The following is a 4,891-nucleotide window of genomic DNA, read 5'->3' on the forward strand; positions in this document are numbered from 1 at the left end:
CACAGTTTGTCTCCTACAGTGTGCTCTGGACAATGTCGTGGGCTTCCCGGCAAACATCGGCCTAACCGTCTCCAGTGACAAGACCAAGGCACTACTGGTACACCCCGCGGCTATGATGCACGTTGGGGGCTCACCAAACTTCGTCTCGGCGGCGAACCTCTTCCGTGGAGCAAGCAGGTCCGATATCTGGGTCTTCCCGTTGATTGCTCCCTTAAGTGTTTTCCCGCAGTTAAGGCTCTCCGCAAAGACACCAAGCGAGTCGCTGCACAATCAAGTCGCTTTCTTGAGCGCGGCGAAGGTGCCACACCTGCATTTGCCAGCGACTGTACGATGCTATGGCTATGCCCAAGGTGCTCTACGCTCTTCCTCTCGTCTGCCTCGCGCCATGCATGTGGTAGACGTAGCCGGTATAACAAGCAAAACTGTTTATTTATACATCAGGTAATGGCGCCCGTTTTCGCTCTGCTTGGCGCGGTCGCCCATGCCAGGGTCTCCCGGCGGTTCGCCTGGTTAGCTTGCCGCTTGGGGCGCTGTCGTCAGTGGCGCCCACAACACCCCCCTTTCTTGAAAGGTTTGATCTCACAGGTCCAGGCGTTCTGGTTGCTTACAAACACGTCCACTTCTTGTGGTGCTCGTGTCCTGCAACGGTTGCAGGTGTCTTGCTGTATGTCTTGCTTGTCCTCTGTCGGTTTGTACAACGTAGTACCTTGGTTCTGATGTTGGCTGTGTTACCACGCCGTGTGATGCAGCTCCAGCGAGGATGCGCACCGCTGCGCCTGGTGGTAAGCGCTCTCGGCTCCGTACCTTGTGCCGGATGTCGTATGATCGTTTTGCACGAGCTCTGTATGCTTCATTATTTTGTCTGAATTCGCTGTCGTCCCACTTCGGGGCTAGCAGCTCCGAAGTGATTGGTACTGTGGTGTTCAGACGATGACCCATTAAAAGTTCTGGTGAAAACCCTTTCACACTGGGTGTGGCCCTGTAGGCAAGCAGCGCTTCGTGTATTTTGGAAGACTTCCTCAAAAGCTGCTTTGCTGTCTGCACAGCCCTCTCAGCCATACCGTTGCTCTGCGGGTAGTAAGGGCTTGAGGTTGTGTGTGATTGATTGATTGAAAACTTTATTGAGTGCATGGGAGTTCTCGGAGTTGTGGGTGGTCCGCCTATTCCGGAAGCCCAGTGGCCTGCGCCGCATCGTGGGCCCTGCGAACCAGTCCTCGTTGTTGGTCGGGGTCCTCGCTGTGCAGAATGGCCTCCCACTGCTCCAAATTGGGATTAGGAAGTTTATCGATAAAGGGATTTATTTGGCATGCCCACGCCATGTGAAAAGCCGTAGCTATTTCTCCACGGTGTGGGCACTCTGGTGTGCAAAGTGAGGGGTACCATTGGTGGAGTTTAAATGGTGTAACGAGTGTCTGTCTGTAGCCGGCAGAGGGTGTGTTCTGCCTTGTCTAGAGTTTTGTGAGGTGTGGGGTATGTCTGTCTGGCCTGTCTGTAGGCCTGTAGGAGTTCAGCAAAGGTGATTATAGGCTGTGTGATATGCTCTTTTTCCTCATCAGCTAAGGGGGGATCCCGGTGTAAGAGAGCTCGGGCGTGCCGGTGGGTGGCGTCGTTCTCTCCTGTGTGTTCCGTGTGTCCCGGAAACCATATGATTGAGGCCCGACTAGGAGGGTGTTTTGCTAATAGTGTCAGACATGATTGATGGTTGAGTCCGCTGGTAATATTCCTGCACGAATTTTGGGAGTCGGTGAGTACAATAGCATTTGGGTTGGTAGCCAGCGCTAGTGCAATGGCTGCCTCCTCTGCGTGAGTGGGGTTGGATGTGCGGACTGATGTGCAGTTGACTAATTTGCCCTCGGGATTCGTTATGGTGATGGTCATCCGCCCTTGGAATGGACTGGCTGCATCCACGTAGAGCGTGTCCGGGTGGTCATCCCATTTTTTGCGAAGGCTTTCAGCTCTGGCGCTTCTTCGCACCGCGTTAAATGTCGGATGCATGTTTTTGGGTATTTGATGGACATATATGTTCTTGCGTATTGATAGAGGAAGTTCCGTCCTTTAGTCCACTGTGTAGGGTACTTTGAGGTGTATCTTGTTAAGAAGGATTTGGCCTGTTGGGGTGATGGCTAGGCGATTGAGCTGTGACAGTCGTTGCGCCTCCCAGATTTCTTGGAGTGTGTTGTGGATACCGAGAGACATGAGGCGCGATGTTGATGTGGTCTTCGGCAGACCCAGTGCCGTTTTATAGGCCGCGATTTATTGCGAGGTGAGGTGGAAGTAGGCAGTCCCGTACAATATTTGTGAGACAACAAAAGCTTGTACAAGGCAAATTGCGTCCCTTTCTTTTAAGCCGTGGTGCTTGTTGCAAATGCGGCTGAGCATCCTTGTTATCTGCTGCGCTGTTGCGAGTTTTTTGACGGTCGCGGTGCTTTTGCGGCCTTGTGGTATGTACTGGCCAAGGACTTTAATTTCAGATGGCTTGGGGATTTCGTGTCGATCGATGCTGACCGAGATGTTTTGAGCTAGACGTTGTCTTGGGTTCTTGAGTATGAGCAGTTCCGACTTTTCTGGGGCGCATTGTATACCTAGAGATTTTGCGTACTGGTGGACCACGTCGGCTGCAGCCTGAAGACGTTGTTCCACCTCTGCGTCGTTTCCAGTGCGGCACCAGATCGTAATGGCATCTGCGTAGATGGAGTGTTGTATGCCTTCAATTTTCTGAAGCTGGGATGGTAGGTCCTTCATGGCCAGGTTGAATAGCAGGGGTGAAAGGAACGCCCCCTGTGGGGTTCCTCGCGGGCCAAGTGTGATGGGCTGTGATCAGAAGGATCCCAGATTGAGGACAGCCTGTCTCTATGTAAGGAAATCTTTGATGTAGTTGTAGGTCTTGGGACCGCAGTTGATATCTGCTAGGCCACGCAGAATGCTGGAGTGGAAAATGTTGTCAAATGCGCCTTTTAAACAAATTGCTAAAATGGCCCTGGTTTGGGTTTTTGGAGGTTTCTCGAGAAGGTCTTTGTATATTTATAGTTAAACGTCTTGCATTGACAGATGTGGCCGGAATCCGAACTGCGTTGGCGGCAGCAGGTTATTGCTCTCCAAGTACCGGGTAAGTCGGGTGGTGATGACCCTTTCAAATAGTTTTCCCAAGCATGACGTTAGGGAAATCGGGCGGAGGTTGTCTAATAGCAAGGGTTTGTTGGGTTTTGGTATGAAGCGTATGTCAGCCGTCTTCCAAGATGACGGCAGTTGTCCTGTATCCCAGTGCTTCTTGTTGAAATATTGGACTAATGATGTAATCTGGTCCTCGGGGAGATTGTATAGAAGCTGGGCCGTCACCTTGTCTGGCCCTGCAGTGGTGTTTTTCCTCATCCCAGCGAGTTCAGCCCTGACCTCTGCCTCCGTAACTGGGGTGTCAAGGGCATCGTTCGGTAGGCCAGTATACTCATGATGGGGTATGTGCGGGCTTACGCATAAGTACCTGTCCTGCAACTGATTTAGAATTTCTTCGTTGGTGCCCGGTGTAGAGTAAATTACCTTGCTCATCCGATCACAAGTTTCGGATTTGCTTTTGCTAGCGTCGATGAGTGACCTTAATAAGTGTCACATTTTAGACACTCCGAGATTGCCTTGGATATTGTCGCAGAGGGAATTCCAGTTCTGTCGGGCAAGGGTACACGCGTACGTTTCATCTTGGGTGTTGATCTGCTCAATGCGGAGCCGTAACTTGCGATTATGTGAGATTAGTGAGAGAACGCCGCGCCTCCCACAGATGTAGGAGATGTGGGTCGACCGCTGGACAGTCTTCGGTTGTTTGGACCTTTTTTGTGAACTTAGTTAAGCTGTTCCTGATATCCCGAGTCCAGTCGTCTATGTCGGCGATGGGACTGCTCGAAGGGGGGCGGGATTCCCTCCATTTGTCCCAGTCCGTGAGTCGCGCAGTTCCGATCTTCTTTTTGTATCTGCCGGTAGTCCGGCTGGTGGCGAGGATATAGTGGCCGCTACCCAGGTGCTGGTCCGTATTACTCCAATTTAGATTAGCTGCGTTTTTTACAAGCACAAGGTCTGGACAGGTATCTCGGGAGACGCTGTTGCCCAATCTGGTTGGGAACGCAGGGTCTGTTAGGAGCGTGAGTCTCTCTTGGGTAATTATTTCGGCCAATTTTCGACCCTTGGGGGTTGCCTTCGGGTATCCCCACAAAGGGTGCGGGGCGTTGAAGTCCCCCCTATCACGCACGGAGCTTTGCCTGCCAGCGCTAGAAACCTTTTAACTAGATGGCCTAGCTTAGGGTGTTGGTCTTTAGGTGGGCTGTAGACATTTAATATGTGTATGGCTTTCTCACCTCTCCTTAGCGGCAGGAGAGTGATGTAGCAATGTGATATGTCCTCGATTATCTCTTCGTGCAATACAGCTGTGTATGATTTGTGAACTAGTATGGCAGAGAATTTGTCGTGCTGGTACGCTTTGTAACTTATTAGCTTCAACCCTGTTGCAAGTGGTTCTTGCAGCAAGATCACTGCCGGGGGCTCTTTTGCTTGCGTGATGTACATGCTAAGGGCTGCTTGTTGTTTGTGAGGCTCCCCAGTGATGCATTAGTTCTTTAAACTCTGTGGAAGTGAACTGCGGCTCGTTGTCTGTGCGTATTGTCCGTAAAACACTGTACCGTGCAAACATTGGCTCCAAGACTAGCGCTATGTTTTTTGTAGCTGTTCTAGCTCGAAAAATCGTGAGTAGTAGTCTACAACTACAATATACTCTTTCCCCTCCAGCATGAAGAGACCCATGCCAACTGTGATCCAAGGGTGTGCTGGCAATGGGGTTAGAAGCAGGGGTTCTGTTCCTGGCTTTCTGTGTTCTCTGCAAGTTCGACACTTTTCCACGTAGTCTTCAATG

The sequence above is a fragment of the Amblyomma maculatum genome, chromosome 7 (assembly GCF_055883805.1).
Source record: "Amblyomma maculatum isolate TAMU_Amacu chromosome 7, ASM5588380v1, whole genome shotgun sequence".
NCBI classification, from domain to species: Eukaryota; Metazoa; Arthropoda; class Arachnida; order Ixodida; family Ixodidae; genus Amblyomma; species Amblyomma maculatum.